At 36.8% G+C, this 21,561-nt stretch overlaps 1 long non-coding RNA gene across 1 annotated transcript in view; it reads left to right on the top strand.

Moving 5' to 3' along the window:
* LOC143747476 (uncharacterized) overlaps positions 1–21,561 on the top strand; it is a 42,314-nt gene that overhangs the window by 17,768 nt on the left and 2,985 nt on the right. The gene's annotated exons all lie outside the window — the stretch shown is intronic.

Below are 21,561 nucleotides of genomic sequence, written 5' to 3'. Positions count from 1 at the left end.
AGTGATTGCGTAGAGTGATAGCGTAGTGTGATAGCGTAGTGTGATTGCGTAGAGTGATAGCGTAGTGTGATAGCGTAGTGTGATAGCGTAGTGTGATAGCGTAGTGTGATTGCGTAGAGTGATAGCGTAGTGTGATAGCGTCGAGTGATAGCGTAGTGTGATAGCGTAGTGTGATAGCGTAGTGTGATAGCGTAGTGTGATAGCGTAGTGTGATACCGTAGTATGATAGCGTAGTGTGATAGCGTAGTGTGATAGCGTAGTGTGATAGCGTAGTGTGATAGCGTAGTGTGATAGCGTAGTGTGATAGCGTAGTGTGATGATAGCGTAGTGTGATAGCGTAGTGTGTTAGCGTAGTGTGTTGGCGTAGTGTGATGGCGTAGTGTGATGGCGTAGTGTGATGGCGTAGTGTGATGGCGTAGTGTGATAGCGTAGTGTGATGATAGCGTAGTGTGATAGCGTAGTGTGATAGCGTAGTGTGATAGCGTAGTGTGATTGCGTAGAGTGATAGCGTAGTGTGATAGCGTCGAGTGATAGCGTAGTGTGATAGCGTAGTGTGATAGCGTAGTGTGATACCGTAGTGTGATTGTGTAGAGTGATAACGTAGTGTGATAGCGTAGTGTGATAACGTAGTGTGATAGCGTAGTGTGATAGCGTAGTGTGATAGCGTATTGTGATAGCGTAGTGTGATGATAGCGTAGTGTGATAGCGTAGTGTGATAGCGTAGTGTGATAGCGTAGTGTGATAGCGTAGTGTGATTGCGTAGAGTGATGGCCTAGTGTGATAACGTAGTGTGATAGCGCAGGGTGATAGCGTAGTGTGATAGCGTAGTGTGATGATAGCGTAGTGTGATAGCGTAGTGTGATAGCGTAGTGTGATAGCGTAGTGTGATTGCGTAGAGTGATGGCCTAGTGTGATAACGTAGTGTGATAGCGCAGGGTGATAGCGTAGTGTGATAGCGCAGGGTGATAGCGTAGTGTGATAGCGTAGTGTGATAGCGTAGTGTGATAGCGTAGTGTGATTGCGTAGAGTGATGGCCTAGTGTGATAACGTAGTGTGATAGCGTAGTGTGATAGCGTAGTGTGATAGCGTAGTGCTACGTCACACGTAGGCTCACTATTGGCTGACGCTGGTCATGTGTGTGATGCGTGTGACGTACAACACAGAAGCGCTGCGCTGTTACACTAGTGAACTCACTCGAGGCCCACAGAGAAGGAAATCAATAGTTGAAATAAAGTCGTTATTTTTGTTTGTTTTTGCGCACAAAAAGTATTCTCGTTGCTTGATAAACTTGAGATTGAGCCACTGTAGTCACTTGGACTATTTTAACGATGTCTTTAATAACTTTACAGGGAACAAGTTTCGCTGTTACCGACTATGTTGTTTACTAGGATACTCGCAGAGACAGGGTTTTTATTTTTTGACATAATTTTGAGTGAATTTGTCCATTCCAGCGCAGAAAGGCATGAGAGACGCGCTTCGGGTGTTAATATCCCCACACAGCGCCTGAGCTCGTGTTCCAGCGCTGGAATATTAACATTGGAAAGGCTGAAACGTTCGTGATCATGAAGCGCTGACTGTCCACTGTACAGAGCGTCACTCACGCTTGTTCATGTTCACAACATTGCACTGTTAGAATTCAAAAAATTGTTACCCAGTGTTAATTTTAGGCCCTGCTTAGTACAAAGCAAAGATATCTTACGTTTATAAGGCTGTGGTTAGACGACACACTGGACACACAAACCTCGAGAACAGTGACAGTCAACAACACATGTAAAAAGTTTATGACAAATGACAAAACAGAAATTTCAACAAAAGTCAGCGAAACAACAATCCTGCATAATTTATGTCTGCAGCGCTGCATTCTGGGAATGCACAAACCCTAAACATTTCAGCAGTGTTTTTCATTTTAAAATGCTTTGTTCAGACGGATGTGTTTAACGAGTTGGGAAAACCTGGGCGAATTCTGTTGGTCTAACGTGGGTTTTTGTGTAGTTTCAAGTAATTCACATTTCTTAACCCAGCCATTGGGTTAAATTTTTAAATTACATTTTTATCCCAATGTTTGATTTTGACCCAAAATTGATTAAAACAACCCATCATTTATTAGAGTGAGTATAAAACTATTTTTTTTTTGAATGCATGAACAATGATCAGATGTAAACTCTGTCTGAATGCAATGCAATACCCATTTGGATAAAAGCAGCTGCCAAATGATTTCTAGGAAATGCACGTTCTAATAAAACACAAGTTAAAAATGCACTTTGGATAAAAGGTTCTTTAAAATGCGTAAATGTTGTTTCCACACAGAGCAATTGCAGTAGGGTTTTCTTTTCAGGAATTGCATGAACTGCTCTCCATCACTTTGGGAATATTTAGGGCTTAGGAATTTTTCAAGTCGAAGTCCCTCGTGTATAATAAAACTCCAGTCCATTACAGGGTACCATTGGCTGACTTTATCAACACCATCAAGTGGATGTAATTATGGTTGTAAAAGCCTCCAGGTTTCAGGCTAAAGCTTGGGATCTGGAAATACAGGTTTTTATGATGTGGTGCTGTTTGAGGACATCTGGAACACATCCAGCACGCCATATTAATGCTCCGGTGGAGAAATATATATATATATATATCAGCTTACATATGTTGTGTAAAAGGGCTCTGTATCCGGTACAAGATCTAATAAATCAAAAGGATTGATCATGAATTTAGTCTTCCTTTAGCTCTGGTAAGTACATGCGAGGAAGAAACTTCATGCGGCGTGAACTTTGCCCAGAGAGTGTATTATTTCCACATGTGTGGAAAATTATTTGTTAAAAGTACAGGATTGTTTAACGTGAGAAAAAACTTCATGCGGCGCTGAACATGCGTAGCTCTCGAACACGTCTGGAGTGCAGTGTGTGTGTTTGTGTGAGGTTTATACATCACGCGTGTTTCATATTTCTTCATTTCAGTATATTCAAACAGCTAATGTTACTAACAGTGTTATTCAGGCTTTTATTATAGTTTATTAATATTTAGATATATTTTATTTTATATTATTTCTTTTTTATTTCAGTTTTTTTTTATCAATATATTTAGTGCTTCAACTTAATTCGGTTTATTGTCAAGGCAAAATTTCAAAGTTTTGTTTAGTTTGTTTTTCAACTAATATTAAAAAAATTGTTTAATTAATATTTAGATTTTTTATATATATTTTCAGTTTACATGTTAATTTTGGTGTAATTTATAGTCATTTTGCTATGTGCTTTTGTCCTTTTATTATAATTTATTATTAATTATTTATTATTTCTATTTAGGTTTAATTTAGTTGTACTGTATTTATTTATTTGTTATTATTTATAAACTTATTATGAATAATTTTTATTACTTTAACTTCAACTTATTTCAATTTATTATCTTGGCAAATTTTAAGTAAATTCTGTTAAGTGCTTTTTCATTTTATTAGATTTTATCTTTATTTAATTTTTTTTATTTTGCTAGGTTTCATTTTTATTTCAGTTTTAGTTCATTTTTGCTTATTTTTTGTATTTTTCAATAATTTTAGTGTCTTATCTTATTTCACTTTTATTTAATTTCTAATTTTCTATTGACTTTTTTCAACTGATATTCATGTTTTATTTTATTTCAGCTTTATTTCAAATAACAGGCTTGTTTTCATAGTTTTAGTTGTAGTTAACGATAATAAGTTACTAAACGGTAATTTGATAAAGATGCCGTTTCCGAGCACATCAATATTCTAAATATGCTTTTATATTTTCCGGTGATAAATTCTTCCTTTAAACTGTGATATCTCCATCAGCGGTTGCTTTATAATAAGAGCTCTTGCTGTTTTAGGAAACTATTGATCTGTTGTTTTGCGAAGTCAAGCATGAGCTGCTCAATATGTAATGTGTAAAACGGGTTTGTATGGCCTAATGCACCGGCGTTCGGGAATTTCCTATTGGTTTTATACAATAGCGGTTTGTGTTTTATGGGTAAAATACAGTCTGTGGTCAACATTACTGGAAGACACTTTCATACTGTATAAATTACTCAGTGATTTTACTGCTCTTGTGTTTTTTTAAACTTAAGTTACTATATAAGGAACTTTTGCCAAGCATATAAACTCATAGAGTAAAAAAAAATATTGTAGGACTTAGTGTGAGTAAAGTTGTAGAACAAAATGTCTATAAAAGTAATATTAATCACAAACCTTATTTTACTCATCGAAACCACCATTCTTAAAAACCCATAGAAATATCTGATATCTGCATGTCGACTAGCAGTCATTAGAGTATTAGTAAACTTTAATATTTACTAACGCTTTATGTTCATGCTCCATCATCAGACATTGTACCGAACTCAATTCTACAGTAACTTCTGTAACATCAACTTATGACCATAAGCACACAGACTAATGAGAGGTAGTTTTATAGGGCTGGGTTTTTACCGTATAACATGGAATTTATTAAAAGATAAATAAATGTCTTCAGCGTTTTCCTCACTCTAGAAACAGTGTGTATATATATAAAGGCTGATGTTTTATGTGTGCGAGGAGCAGAGAAGTCACAGTCAATATACTGTCTTAAATACCTGTCATCTTTAATAACATGAGATTTTGGCCAAATGACAGAAGAATATAGAATAACTTTATAACCTTTATAACTTTAATGTTCCTGCCTCAGATGCGGCTGTTATAATGACGGATTAAACACGTATGTTCAACATTATCAGGTCAAAGGCTTCATTTTGGTAAAGTGTTAATAATATAATGACACATGCAAGTGTATGATCATATATGAAACCATGATATCAACTCTTTCAACACAGTGTTATTTATTTATTTTTTTAAATGTGCTTTTTCGACAAAAAATTGTGTATCCTGAACACATATATAATCAAACGCACATATTTATTGACTAATCACGTAATACGCATGTGCACGCCATCAGCGTTTCCACAAATTCACGTTTTTGAAGTTTATGCAGAGATGACACCATTTAAAAAAAATAAATAAACTTGCACTTTGGAACATCTTTCAAAGTGTGCGTTCTCGATCATCAAACACTGTTGTTGTGCGAATGAACGACCAGGGGTGCGTTTCCCAAAGCCAACTATGGTCGCAAGTTCCGTCGTTACCAATAGAGTTCGATGGAAATTGCGATCATAGTTGGCCAACGATGCTTTTGGGAAACGTACCCCAGAACGTTCTGTTAGAACGGTGTGTGTTAGCGGCCGCTAAGATAATAACTAATGATCTTTGCAACGGAAGTGAATCGATCAAAACTAACTTTATCTGGACAATAACTTTATTCTAAATCTGCTATAAAGCCGAAAACAATCTCTGTTTTAATCGCCTATTATCACTGTAAAGCTGCTTTAAAACAGTCTATATTGTTAAAAGCGCTAAATAAATTAAGTGACTTTTCATTTTCTTGAAAAGTAGCGGTTTTGGTCATATGATTGGGTTTGGGAAAGTTAGTTGATACTTGCAATTATTTGCAACGTTATTTATAGTAGTTGAACTTGTAAAGTTACTTTGGCCCTGTTTACAGCTGGTGTTAAGATGTGTTTTGGTGGATCACTTCACAACCGATATCACGGCAATTCGTACGAATTTTACGAGGTGGCTAATTAGTACAAATTCATACAACCCCATTCGTACAACTTAGTAAGATTTTTGCTAAATTGTAGATATTTTACGAGTGCCCAATTCGTATGAATTCGTACTAATGACCCACCGCTGACCCCGCCCCTAAACCCCACCCTGACCACGCCCCTAAACCCTACCCCTGACCACACCCCTAAACCCCACCCCTGACCACGCCCCTAACCCCCCCTGACCACGCCTCTAAACCCTACCCCTGACCACACCCCTAAACCCCACCCCTGACCACGCCCCTGAACCCTAACCCTACTCCTGACCCCGCCCCTAAACCCTAACCCTACTCCTGACCCCGCCCCTAAACCCTAACCCTACTCCTGACCCCGCCCCTAAACCCTAACCCTACTCCTGACCCCGCCCCTAAACCCTAACCCTACTCCTGACCCCGCCCCTAAACCCTAACCCTACTCCTGACCCCGCCCCTAAACCCTAACCCTACTCCTGACCCCGCCCCTAAACCCTAACCCTACTCCTGACCCCGCCCCTAAACCCTAACCGTCACATGGTGTTTTAATCCGTCTCTTTCTCCATCTTAACACCAGCTGGAAACAGGCATTTGAGTTACTAGAATGTCTAAAGGGAATAGAGAATGTTTATTGAAATAAAGTTTGCAAAAACACATCCGAACGCAAGGTACCATGTTTATTGCATTTCGTCCTAGTCATTTATGATGTAGGATTGCAGAAACTTCCATTTTTATGACAGATATTTTGCGAAGTGAAAAGAAATGGAAAGATGAAAATTAGTAACTGTAAATTATAGTAGATTATAACAGGCTCATTGTGACCGACAGCTTCAGTTATTGTATTATAAAGGAAGCACTCTTTGTTCACTTTCAGTTTTATAACCGTTTCTAATGCTATTAGTTAAACGCTTTTGATAGCCATAATTAAATGTGGGACTCACAACGGACGGGACAAAAAATTATGAATTAAATGTTACTTAAAGTGAAGTTTTCTCAATTTTCACCATAAAACAGGTGAAAAAATCCCACAGACGCACATCCCCATCTAAAAATCAGATCATCACAATTGCATAATTCATAATTCATACAATGCATATGGTTTCAAAACAGTTTTACAGCAAAAAAAAACAACAACAAAAAAAGCTTAAAACTATTATGATAATACTATGTGTTAATACACTTGTAATTTCTTGGCTTAAGGGGTTTGACTAGACTAGATTCTCTTTACTAGGACCAGTCACCCTTAACACTCATTTAATATATAATATGTGCAAAAGAAGGACATTCTGTCACTCTGCTTTTCTTTTCAAAGAAAGAAAAACATTGCAACATAGCTGATGGCGTGATGCATCATGAATCTTCAGTCCCGTGAAAACCAGACTGCAATAAAAGTTAATAGTTGTTGGAAAAAAAAGGAAAATATTTGCCTGCTGTTACTTTAAACGATAGAGTAATTTCACAGAACATAATGTAAGACAAATTGTACGACGGTCAGACCTTGACAGCAAGGCTCTCGATCTGCCTCGGCAGAAGTGTTTTACAGTAATATCTGTAATATGTAGCCTGTGTTTTATTGCGAGTGTGTTTAACATCAGGGAGGCATTCGGGGAACTGGAAAACATACACTATTGTGCGCTTCATTCAGTGGTTGTGTTGTCCTGAATACTCAAAGTTCTAATAGAATGTTCATTCAAAGTTACTTAGTGTTGTTAGGAGTGTTTTTGGAATGTTACATTTTTAAATGTTGCAACTTATTTCGGAATGTTCAGAGACATTCAAATGAAACATTCAATGTTTGAAGAAAGATGAAAAAAGAATGTTTCCTTAAAGTTTGCATAACCAAGAAAAAACACGGTAACACTTTACAATCATTAGTTAACATTAGTTTAAAAACCTCTAAAATAAGTGTTATGATTTATAAAATATAATAAAATATAGGGAAGCTTGTGTCTAAATTTGGAACTGCAAGGGGAAAAAGTCGGAATTTTGAGATTTAAAGGCTCTTTTATTTTTAATTCTTTGGCAGAAACAAGCTTCCACAGAAACATATTTGCTGCTTACAAAAATGATTTTGCCAGAATATAATTCATGTAGTTACAACATCTACCAGCATTGCTGAGTATTTCCTCCTTAAAACTGCAGTGAACCAAAGACAGTCTCAAAAACACGCTTTGAAATCGCTGGTGTTTCTGACGTCACAAACTACCTTGTAACCAATCAGATCAACGTGTGATCGTCAACGAGTGGATCTCTGAGTGAGTGAGTGGGGGCGGGGCTCATTTGCATATTCATAGAACCGCGAATAATAAACGAGGCAAGGGTGTCGAGTTACATTCAAGATGTTTTAAGACATAACCTTTTTTTCTTCAAGGAATAAACGTTTAAATATGTCATTTTGAAGATCAAAGATGAGTTTTACGGGATACAATGATTGACTACAGGGGGACTACTTTAAGTACAGCTCAGAACGAACTGTACATGAGAACAAGCGAAACCAATCCCAAGTATGAAAACAGCTCAAGAAGATTTCTGCATGATGAAAAGCACGTGAGCTCTGACCAAAAAAAAAAACGAGGTCAAAAGGGGTAAACACAAAGCAAATCTGTGCGCTCTTTGTTTCATTGACCTCTGGAATGTTCTGCTTTTCTAGCTGGTTAAAAACGACACTCGCTGTGTCCAGCTTTTACGTTTCGAGAGCTGTAGATGCTTTACTCTTCTTTCTTCTTCTAGTGAGAATGCGCTCGACGTGATCTAACGCTGAAGAAGGATCGGTTTGATCTAAGCGTCTCTGGAAGACGTTCTCCTCTCGAACGTCAACATTGATTGAGCAAATGTTTGTACTGTACAGTTTTCAGGGTGAGCGTGGCCAATGGTGGAGCGGGCCTGACCTGAATAGACCCCGTTTGCACCTCTATCCACACGACTCGCTTTGTTTTGTCAACATACCGCTTTTCCCAGTGAATAAACGCTGGCGTTTTAATAGACAGAGCAGAAACACAGCTAACAAAGAAGCTCTGAGAACGTTTTGTTAACGTTTCCATGCATTTTTTAATGCTTTTTGGGAACACTTTACAATATGGTTCATTAGTTAATGTATTTAGTAACTTGAACTAACAATCAACAATACATTTGTTACAGTATTTATTCATCTTATATTACCAATATATTGTCAGGTAAATCTAAATCCACATTTTTATATAATTTTCTAAAAGCCTGATTACAAAAACAAAAAAGTCTCACCATTAAAATCCACGTCCCAGACACACAATTATAATGTTCTCATTATACTTTTATGAAGCCGATATGACAGATTTGCTTACCGTATTTTCCTTTTTAAAGGGATTCCACTCATATTTTAAGCAATTCAAAACCATCATGTTGAACAGTGCGCATCTGAAGCGCCTCAGCTGAAGGAAATAATACATTATTTATCTGCTTTAATATAACTTGGCTAAATTTTCGAATCGGCCCGATAACGATAACATAAAAAATTTTCGCATATCGGCCGATATTGTCACATTCACCGCCTTCTTCGTCTCTGTCTTCACTACACTTCCTAGTATCCCCTGTCATCATCACCTGCGCCTCATCACCCTCATCATCATCATCACTGTCACCTGTTGTCCTTGTCATTATCTGTGTATTTAAGTTCCCCTCTCACTCCTTTTCATGGCTGGTTATTGTTTTGAGCACACGCTCACTGTTTCGTGTCTTTAATAAACCTTTGCTGTTTAGTACCTTCACCTGATCTTCGTCTTCATCCACCCGTTGACGTTACAGAATAACCAGTCCGAAAATATGGAGGAAGACTGGATTTCCCAGAAAGGTCGTACGCTCGAAGATTATGTGGATGTGTACCTGAACCTTTATCAGGATGAGAGCTGGGTTAAGGAAGAGTTGAAGCAGAATTTTTGGAGTGGGATGGACGATCTACTCGCCCAGATGCTGCTATTGGGAGATATTCATCTCTCGTTTATTGAATTCATCGACCGCACCTTGTGGGTTTGCGGATCCTCCCTCACAGCGGGAGTCGTCCTGAGTCATGGTAAGGATGACTTAATTGGTCCCGTCCAGCACAGAGCCTTCACCGCTGGTCCCGTCCAGCACAGAGACCCCTTCACCGCTGGTTCCGACCGGCCCAGAGACCTCTCCACCGTTGAGTTCGTCCTATCCAGAGGCGTGTCACTCACCCCAAATATTTTTGGGGGGTGGCAGTGGGCCCTCGCCGTGGGCGCCCAGGGGCCTCACGGTCACCCGAAGAATCCTCTCCGCCATGGCCACTCGAAGGGGCTTGTCGCCATGGCCGCCCAAAGGGCCCTCACCGCCACGGCCGCCCGATGGGTCCTCACCGCCACGGCCACTCGAAGGGGCTCGTCGCCACGGCCGCCCGAAGGGCCCTCACCGCCACGGCCGTCCGAAGGGTCCTCGCCGCCACGGCTGCCCGAAGGGTCCTCGCCGCCACGGCCGCCCGAAGGGTCCTCGCCGCCACGGCCGCCCGAAGGCTACTTGCCGCCACGGCCGCCCGAAGGGTCCTCGCCGCCACGGCCGCCCGAAGGGTCCTCGCCGCCACGGCCGCCCGAAGGGTCCTCGCCGCCACAGCCACCCGAAGGGTCCTCACCGCCACGGCCGCCCGAAGGGTCCTCGCCGCCACGGCCGCACGAAGGCTCCTCGCCTCCACGGCCGCCCGAAGGCTCCTCGCCGCCACGGCCGCCCGAAGGGTCCTCGCCGCCACGGCCGAAGGGTCCTCACCGCCACTGCCGCCCGAAGGGTCCTCACCGCCACGGCCGCCCGAAGGCTCCTCACCGCCACGGCCGCCCGAAGGGTCCTCACCGCCACGGCCGCCCGAAGGGTCCTCACCGCCACGGCCGCCGAAGGGTCCTCACCGCCACGGCCGCCGAAGGGTCCTCACCGCCACGGCCGCCCGAAGGGTCCTCACCGCCACGGCCGCCCGAAGGCTCCTCACCGCCACGGCCGCCCGAAGGGTCCTCACCGCCACGGCCGCCCGAAAGCTCCTCACCGCCACGGCCGCCCGAAGGGTCCTCACCGCCACGGCCGCCGAAGGGTCCTCACCGCCACGGCCGCCCGAAGGCTCCTCACCACCACGGCCGCCCGAAGGGTCCTCAACGCCACGGCCGCCCGAAGGGCCCTCACCGCCACGGCCGCCCGAAGGGTCCTCACCGCCACGGCCGCCAGAAGGGTCCTCACGACCACCTGCACGTCCTGCTCCGCCCTGGACGCCCGAGGGGTGGTCTCCTACTCTGCCATGGCCCCCTGACCAGTCCGCTCCACCATGGCCGCCTGGACCATCCTGGAGTCCGTCCAGCTGCACCTGGTCCTCCTTCCCGTCACGGACTCCAAGATGCCCACCCCCCGTATTCTGTCTTGTACGGCGCGGGTCGCGCCTAGCGGGGGGGGGGGAGTTATGTCACATTCACCGCCTTCTTCGTCTGTGTCTTCACTACACTTCCTAGTATCCCCTGTCATCATCACCTGCACCTGTGCCTCATCACCCTCATCATCATCATCACTGTCACCTGTTGTCCTTGTCATTATCTGTGTATTTAAGTTCCCCTCTCACTCCTTTTCATGGCTGGTTATTGTTTTGAGCACACGCTCACTGTTTCATGTCTTTAATAAACCTTTGCTGTTTAGTACCTTCGCCTGATCTTCGTCTTCATCCACCCGTTGACGTTACAGATATATCGTGCATCCATTTTGAATGCACCCTGTAATGGAGTTACAGTGTATTTTTCTCTGCTTTCAGCTGAGTAAAGATACCAGATGAATGCTAACGAATATCTGTGATTAATCTGGTTAGTGCACACCTGTATAAGCTCACTACATCTGCATCACTGCTGGATACTGAGAGTCCATCAGTGTAATTAGCAATGCTTAATGACAAGACTCATTCGGGACTCCATTTTTAACTTCCAAAACTTCAAAGTTGTCCTCGTTTAGCTCTTTGTGTCATATTTACACTTACCAGAGTAAAAATGGGGTTTGGAATTATTAGATAGACATCAGATGGGGGTTTATTTATTTATCTGGGAAGCGCAGCACATCCGACTGGCCTTGATTTTCGTCACTTGCACTGAAATGTTTTAGTTTATGCTTGTGGGCATAAAAAGTTTTCCTATAATGGTAATTTGATTAATATCTGACATTTAAAGCAAGCACGTCCAGATGGTCATGGAATATCGCTGTCTCTGAAGGGACTTCCATGTTGGGATGATGTTAGCGTTCGTATGACGCGCATCTGTGAATGCTTGTCTTTGCTTACAGTGTGTGTGAGATCGTTCGCTAATCACGCTTGCAAACTAGCCTGCGGGGTTAGGAATGCAGTTTTTAATGAATGTTATTAATCGTGATGCAGAAGTACAACCTTTATGTCTGTTTATTGATCGTTCTGTTTGACGTAGTGAAAATGTTTTCCTTCATCATGTTCACATGTGAACTCGTGAATCATGATCGTAAGTGACAGTTCAGGCTGTTTCATCATCATTCATTGACTCGTGTATGTTTTGATATATTAGATCAAATAAGCCTGACGTATGAAATCATAGCCATTGGAACAGTTTTTGAACCTTTAGACAAAATATTGTTTATTATTTTGAGTATTATATTTCATACATCAGCCTTTTAGGGCTAATATAATATGTATAAAGAGGAAAAACAGCTCAATTTTATCCAGAGGCCCAAAACCGAGCAAAAATATGCAGTTTTGCTGCAGATGCTGATATTTATATGGACAAAAAGATGAAATTCTGATGCTTGAAATGTAAATCAATGACATCTTAACAGTAGTCTACAGCAGATACACATAAAATGCATATAAATGTCAATAATATGGGCAGTGGTGCTTGAAATGTAAATCAATGAGATATTTGCATGCATAATGAAATATAAATACCAATACCTAATAATATGTCTTAGAAAGATGATATTTAATTGCTAATTTGTCTGATAATCAAGTCAACCGAAGCTGCTTCAGTGCAGATGAAATATTATTAACAATATCAAACTTATTCTTACGTTTACTTGATAAAAAAATAAGAAAGATTCTGAAAAACCCTGACAATTTTTGGCTTTTCTTTCTCTAATTGAAATTTTATTGAACTATATTGGCATTTGAGAAACAACAAGTAATGATTGGTTGCAGGCGACAAACTAAAACTAAATGCAGTGTTTGTACAATCATTTTGTCTTGGTGACTGTTAAATAGTGGATATTTAAACCCACTATGAGACTTGAGGAGGATGAAAAAAAAATAATAACAATTCAAATAAATAAGTGCAAAATGTTATTTATTTAGATGTGCAAAATTAGGAAAAATGTGTGTGCTCTACTGTTCAAACATTGAGGTCTTTCTGAGCTGCTTATATTTGATCAAAAATACAGTAAAAATTGTAAAACATGATTTCGATATAAATCATCTTTTTCTATGTGAATATATAGTAAAGTGTAATTTATTCCTGTGATCAAAGCTGAATTTTCAGCATCATTACTCCAGTCTTCAGTGTCACATGATCCTTCAGAAATCACTATAATATGATGATTTGATGTTCAAGAAACATTTATGATTATTATCAGTTTTGAAAACAGTTCATATTTGTGTGGAAATTGAGATACATTTTATTTCTCAGGATTCTTAGATGAACAGAAAGAAACAACATTTCTCTGAAATAGAATCTATTGTAACATTATAAATGTCTTTAATGTCACTTTTGATCAATTTAATGCGTCCTTGATGAACAAAGCGATCATTTCTTTTTGACTCCAAAGTTTTGAATGATAGTATGATTTCATAGTATGTGTTGAAATAATTAATATGAATGTCTAAATTATGTTTCGCCAACGATAGAACACTGACTGTACGCAGAAGAGCTTGTGCATTTCTCAAAGGTCACCGGGTTTAAGCAGGAATGACTCTTTTTGTGTTTGGTCTCGATCTGCTTAAATTCAGCAAAAAGAGCTGGTGAGTTTCTCCTGAAACGGATGTAAATGCGAGTCCTCTGCTATTATTAGCATGAGAAGGCAAACGAGGACAGTCAGCGAGTCCATGTTTCTGTTCACATGATGAGAGGAGAGACTGATGATCTGAGTCACGACTCGTGTGTTTGTGAGGAGGTCAGCGCTTTAATATCAAACTAGTGATTTTCATTTATTGTCAGTCCACATTACTTCGTCACGAAGGCTGCAGATGACGTGTGTACCGGACCAGCAGAACACAAGCGCTTTTGTGAGAGCGCCGTGTTTGTTAGTTTGTCATGTAACCTCAGGAATCCCAGTGTTAGATAATGTTTTTAAAGGCTTTTATACAAACAACAGTTAGATTCAGGATCATAACGTCATAGACATCCTGTTTCTCACAATATTTCGTATAACAGTCTGTTTTCCAATTACTGATTCGTAAGCTTTTACATTTGTCTCTTGGATATTTGGTTATGTCTTTGTTTGTTATGTTATTTATTTTTAATAGCATTTTATGCGAAACAAATTGTTTCAACGCAGCTTCATGGTAATAAACAGGAAAATGACAGAATCAGTGATGCAAACTCCATCAACTATGAGACAAGTTCAATTTCAGCTGTAAAACAGCTCAACAAAAATGTTCAATGTTGCAGAGATGATCAATTATTAAACCGATTCTATTCAGTTCAATGTTGACTTAATTCAGTTCAATAACAATTTCAATGTTGCAACATTCATAAAATATTAAACGGATTCAGTTCAATGCAGTGTCAATATTGTAGAGTTAATTATGGAACAGATTCAGTTCAGTTCAATGTTGGATTTAATTCAGTTCAATAATAGTGTCAATGTTGCAGATTTCATCAATTATTAAAAATATTAAATTCAGATCAATAATAGTGTCAATGTTGCAGATTTCATCAATTATTAAAAATATTAAATTCAGTTCAATAACAGTGTCAATGTTGCAGATTTCATCAATTATTAAAAATATTAAATTCAGTTCAATAATAGTGTCAATGTTGCAGAGTTCATCAATTATTAAAAATATTCAATTCAGTTCAATAATAGTGTCAATGTTGCAGATTTCATCAATTATTAAACAGATTCAATTCAGCTCAATGTTGATTCAATTCAGTTCTATAACAATTTCAACGTAGCAACATTCATAAAATATTAAACTGATTCGGTTCAATGCAGTATCAATATTGTAGAGTTAATCAATTATGGAACAGATTCAATTCAGTTCAATGTTGGATTTAATCCAGTTCAATAATAGCGTCAATGTTGCAGATTTCATCAATTATTAAAAATATTCAATTCAGTTCAATAATAGCGTCAATGTTGCAGATTTCATCAATTATTAAAAATATTCAATTCAGTTCAATAATAGTGTCAATGTTGCAGATTTCATCAATTATTAAAAATATTCAAATCAGTTCAATAATAGTGTCAATGTTGCAGATTTCATCAATTATTAAAAATATTCAATTCAGTTCAATAATAGTGTCAATGTTGCAGATTTCATCAATTATTAAAAATATTCAATTCAGTTCAATAATAGTGTCAATGTTGCAGATTTCATCAATTATTAAAAATATTCAATTCAGTTCAATAATAGTGTCAATGTTGCAGAGTTTATCAATTATTAAAAATATTCAATTCAGTTCAATAATAGTGTCAATGTTGCAGATTTCATCAATTATTAAAAATATTCAATTCAGTTCAATAATAGTGTCAATGTTGCAGATTTCATCAATTATTAAAAATATTCAATTCAGTTCAATAATAGTGTCAATGTTGCAGAGTTTATCAATTATTAAAAATATTCAATTCAGTTCAATAATAGTGTCAATGTTGCAGATTTCATCAATTATTAAAAATATTCAATTCAGTTCAATAATAGTGTCAATGTTGCAGAGTTTATCAATTATTAAAAATATTCAATTCAGTTCAATAATAGTGTCAATGTTGCAGAGTTTATCAATTATTAAAAATATTCAATCCAGTTCAATAATAGTGTCAATGTTGCAGAGTTTATCAATTATTAAAAATATTCAATCCAGTTCAATAATAGTGTCAATGTTGCAGAGTTTATCAATTATTAAAAATATTCAATTCAGTTCTATAATAGTGTCAATGTTGCAGATTTCATCAATTATTAAAAATATTCAATTCAGTTCAATAATAGTGTCAATGTTGCAGAGTTTATCAATTATTAAAAATATTCAATTCAGTTCTATAATAGTGTCAATGTTGCAGATTTCATCAATTATTAAAAATATTCAATCCAGTTCAATAATAGTGTCAATGTTGCAGAGTTTATCAATTATTAAAAATATTCAATCCAGTTCAATAATAGTGTCAATGTTGCAGAGTTTATCAATTATTAAAAATATTCAATCCAGTTCAATAATAGTGTCAATGTTGCAGAGTTTATCAATTATTAAAAATATTCAATTCAGTTCAATAATAGTGTCAATGTTGCAGAGTTTATCAATTATTAAAAATATTCAATTCAGTTCAATAATAGTGTCAATGTTGCAGAGTTTATCAATTATTAAAAATATTCAATCCAGTTCAATAATAGTGTCAATGTTGCAGATTTCATCAATTATTAAAAACATTCAATTCAGTTCAATAATAGTGTCAATGTTGCAGAGTTTATCCATTATTAAAAATATTCAATTCAGTTCAATAATAGTGTCAATGTTGCAGAGTTTATCCATTATTAAAAATATTCAATTCAGTTCAATAATAGTGTCAATGTTGCAGATTTAATCAATTATTAAAAATATTCAATTCAGTTCAATAATAGTGTCAATCTTGCAGATTTCATCAATTATTAAAAATATTCAATCCAGTTCAATAATAGTGTCAATGTTGCAGATTTCATCAATTATTAAAAATATTCAATTCAGTTCAATAATAGTGTCAATGTTGCAGATTTCATCAATTATTAAAAATATTCAATTCAGTTCAATAATAGTGTCAATGTTGCAGAGTTTATCAATTATTAAAATATTCAATTCAGTTCAATAATAGTGTCAATGTTGCAGATTTCATCAATTATTAAAAATATTCAATTCAGTTCAATAATAGTGTCAATGTTGCAGAGTTTATCAATTATTAAAAATATTCAATTCAGTTCAATAATAGTGTCAATGTTGCAGAGTTTATCAATTATTAAAAATATTCAATTCAGTTCAATAATAGTGTCAATGTTGCAGAGTTTATCAATTATTAAAAATACTCAATTCAGTTCAATAATAGTGTCAATGTTGCAGAGTTTATCAATTATTAAAAATATTCAATTCAGTTCAATAATAGTGTCAATGTTGCAGATTTCATCAATTATTAAAAATATTCAATCCAGTTCAATAATAGTGTCAATGTTGCAGATTTCATCAATTATTAAAAATATTCAATTCAGTTCAATAATAGTGTCAATGTTGCAGATTTCATCAATTATTAAAAATATTCAATTCAGTTCAATAATAGTGTCAATGTTGCAGAGTTGATCAATTATTAAAAATATTCAATTCAGATCAATGTTGATTCAATTCAGTTCTATAATAGTATAAATGTCACAATATTCATCAGTTATGAAACAGATTCAGTTCATTTCAATGTTGATTCAATTCAGTTTAATGTAGCATCAGTGTTTCAAAATTCATAAATTATGAAACCAATTAAATTCAGTTCAATGTTGATTTAATTCAGTTCAATAACAGTGTCAATGTTGCAAAATTGATCAGTTTTAAAACAAATTCAGTTTCCTCTGTAAAGCAGCAGACGATAGTGTCATAATTGTAAACTAATTGAGGTTGTTTTTGTCGAAAAATAAACTAAATATCAGTACATATTGAGTTTAGAATGTCTGTTTCTAGCTATTAACTTTTGGTACTTTTTATGACATACTCTCTATAAAATAATAATTCTGGCAGTAGTCTTTAAGTATTAGCCTCGAAGGAATAAAGACATACGTGTTGTAATTTAATCGCATAGTGTTGCAGTATATAGTCAGTAAAAAAGTTTTAGTTTCTGAAAATCATTCTCTTCTTACACGAAGCACAATATTACTCATTAGGACTGGGTGAAATGTTGAATATGTAGGATATATTCAGAATTATCATTGTTGTTCAATATATATATATATAAATTTAACCAACATCACATTCATTTTAATGCACTTTTCTTGAATATTAAGTTCACTAAAGCAATGGACCAGTTGAGTTTGTTCCTCGTGTCAAGACCTCAATATTTGTTATATTTATTATGAGTTGTTATTTAACGTTTCTACTACTATACCGTACATCTCAAAGATGCAACAAAAAGTATTATTCCTCACTGTGTTTTTTACATTACATATGATGAACTGCGTCACAATGGCAATTTGGTTTAACCCTTGTGCGACCTTATGTTGTTTTACGTTTTTTTTTTTTTTGATAACTGTGCTTGTGTTAATGCCAACTGCATACATTTTGGCACAGGTGTGTATGTTTATTGGAATTCTTCTATTTCACCCTCATTTCCTTTAAATAAATCTATTTTGCACTAGTAACACAAAAAGTTCCTCTCAGGACCTCGAGGACAAACATGTCCCCATTGAAACCCATTAAACTGCAATTTTGAATCCCAGAGCCATTTAAATACAAAATGATTAAATCTTTGTTAATAGGCTTTCATTCTGTTGGCAAGGCTTTAAAATGTACCTTTTTACTATCTTTTCCCAGATGGTGACATTTTCTCAGGTTAGGTCAATACTCGCTTTATTCCTGTTTTCTGCTTCGGTTTATTATAGCTGATTGGGTAAACTATGCTGCTATTGGTATGGTTGTCAGAGTGTGGTTTGTATGTGTTTATTAAAAAAAGTGTGTGTGTGTGTGTGTGTGTGTGTGTGTGTGTGTGTGTGTGTGTGTGTGTGTGTGTGCGTGTGCGTGTGCGCGTGTGCGTGTGTATGTGTGTGTGTGTGTGTGTGTGTGTGATATTTGAGAGAGAAAAACTCTTTCCCAGTGAGTTTTACTGGCATCTAAAATGTGTAACTGCGCCCAAATTAAATCTGATTGAAAACTAATTTTTTGTGATATCATCCTCAAATTTGATGATTTGAAAAAATGATTTTGATTTTCTAGCAGTTTTTCTAGAGTTCGACATGATTCATAAAATATAAATGTTATATTAAATCATGTTCATAAATCATTAACTTAAACCTATATATATATATATATATTTTTTTTTTTACTTTTTGTACTTCAACAATAATCTGCCAAGAGTCTTCTTTAGAATGAGACCAAACTTAATTAAGTCTGTGCTCCCAAGATTAAAATTTGTATGACAGTTTTAGTACATTTTTGTCCAAGTGTTACGTAAACACAAACTTTTATTTTGGATGCGATTAATTGCGATTAATCGTTTCACAGCCCTAATGTGTAACTTTTTTTAAATGATGCACAAGAGTTAAATGAGGGATCCTTTGATTGAAGAACCAGATCACTCATTATAATCCAACCAGGAGAGAGCGTTCCCGCTCTGTGTGCTCGATCTGCTTTTGATCGGATGTTCCATCAGGACACAAACGAGTCTTTGTCAACAAGAAGAGAGGCCTCTCTGAATCTTATCATGTTGGAGAAGCAAACAACCTCGCCGAGACCCTCAGGCCCTGCGTAGGCCATGCGTACTCCTATAATACATGTCAAAACATTGAGCAAGCGCGGCCTCGGATGGCCTTTGCCTTCTTAAACCTCTATCTGTCAGTAAATCAAGCGTATACACACATTATACATTATACCTGGTATGCTAGAAAGCCATTCACAGTCGTACTTTACAGTTGCAATACTTTATCATGATATAACACATGATATTTATCTATAAAATAGTATAGTATATCCATGATAATGAGGTTTATCCTCACATTATACACCGTAAAATAAATATTTTTTTGTATGTATGAGAAAATAGTGTTTCAGTTTTTCTACTTCATCATTTCACATTTATTTTAAATTTGTTATTTGCCATTTCTTTCAGTAATTATTTGTGAAATTTACCAGCAGTTTCAGGGTGAAACCCTTTTAGTGTAGTATAATGTTGGTTTACAGGGTTGAATGTCATAAAAAAACGATACTCAAATGTAAATATATAAATACATTTTCTTTTATTCAAAATATATATGAAACAAAATCTTGTTGAAAAGTGTTACGGGCATTTTCTTGGCAGATTTTGTGAGATTCACACTTAAAAAAATGTATTATCTTTTAACATCTTTTAGTTTTAATAGCGCTTTAGTTTGTTTATTAAGCGTGCAGGGCAACCACCCATAAGGGCATTACAATAATCTAGCCTTGATGTCATGAACGCATGAACTAGTTGTTATATATATTTAATTAAGCACAGTGGTCAACTTCTGTTGTGTTTACTTGTGCTATATAAATGAAGGAAAGAAAAAAAATGTCTAGGTTTATTAGTTTTATTTCTGTTTTAGTTTGAGTTATTTTCATGCATCAAGTTAAACTAAATGAAAATGAGAAAAGCTCGGCAACTAGCTTTCTTTTTTCTTTTTTGAAGTAACGAAAATGTTCTTTAAGGAGTTAGTTTTAACTATAATAACCCTTTTGGACAGACATATCGTTGAAAAGTTGATTCTGGTTACTGGCGTGTTGCGATCACTGATCCGTCATGCAAGGTATTAAATAAAAAAATCCTCTGAAAGATCCAGTAAAAGCCTGATCTAGTTTCTCAGCGCCGGGCTCTGTTCTTCTACAGACTCGAAGGGTTAAATCCTATACATTAAAGAACACCTGGTTCCATGGATTGCCACGTCATGCTCTTCATGACACCGTTTGACCCTAACCAAGAGTTAGCGCTGTGTTTGTCGATGCGCTCTTGTGCTGATAGGAACACATTTCGGGACATGTGACCTGTGTTCTCTCCGGGTCAGAGACTATCAGAGGTCAGAGGTCATGAACTAAACTAAGCACATTGTTTGTGTCAGTGCAGATACGCAGGTTCATGGGTTAAAAACAGACCGATGGATTAAATTGATTAATTTCTGTTTCTGGGCATTTGAACATGAGTTAATGGAAATGCTTGTTTGGTTTTACAAGTTAATGCACTAAAACTGTTTTTGGGGAAATAAAATGGGACAAATACAGGCTATATGTAATATTAATGTGTTACATAGTATAACTGTTTCACATAAAGCTAATTAAAAGTGTTAACACCAGTATTAAGTTTTAGACCACTGACATTATTTTAAAACACTTTTATCTACCTTTATGTGAAACATTTATACTATATAAAACATGATATATAGCCTGTTTAAAAAACTTATATAACATCACATACCACTGTATATAAATATTTTAAAAACTTTTTAATATATATTTTTTTATGTTAATATATATATACATTGCCTAGCATAAGTGAACGTCTCGGTTAGGTATGGTAACCCTCGTTCCCTGAGAGACGCCTCGTCGGAGGAGTTTCCAACGAATCGAGTGAATATTGGCATGCAAGATTTGGGATTAAAATATCCCACATCATCACATTCCCTTCACCATACGTAGAGATTGGCATGGGACACTTTCCATAAGATCATCTCTCAATGCAAATCACACCAGCTAATTCCAAAGGCTAAGGGAACTTTATCAGGATGCATATTATCCCGGATCCATGAAATAACTGGCCTTTAAAAATAAAAATCTGCTGTCTCTATGGGAATTTAACATAGGGGTGTCCTGTCCTGAATTTATTTATTTACGATACATTATTCATTCACAAAGAAAATTGGTGTCCTTAAAGGTTGGATTTTTCCTCATTTTTTTAAATTAAGGCATTAAGATCAATTTCCAAATTATGATTTTTTATTCCTCTTTTTAGTCAACTTTAGCATGTGTGTGTTCACTTATGCTAGGCACTGTAGATATATTCTGTGTATGCGTAGCATTAAATGTTTAACATAAAAAGTGTTTTAGACAGTCAACAG

Source organism: Siphateles boraxobius, unplaced genomic scaffold (genome assembly GCF_051911475.1).
Source record: "Siphateles boraxobius isolate OS27281-9 unplaced genomic scaffold, OSU_SipBor_1 222, whole genome shotgun sequence".
Classification (NCBI taxonomy): Eukaryota; Metazoa; Chordata; class Actinopteri; order Cypriniformes; family Leuciscidae; genus Siphateles; species Siphateles boraxobius.
Note: the sequence above shows the minus strand (reverse complement) of the source record. Positions and strands in the feature narration are given on the sequence as shown.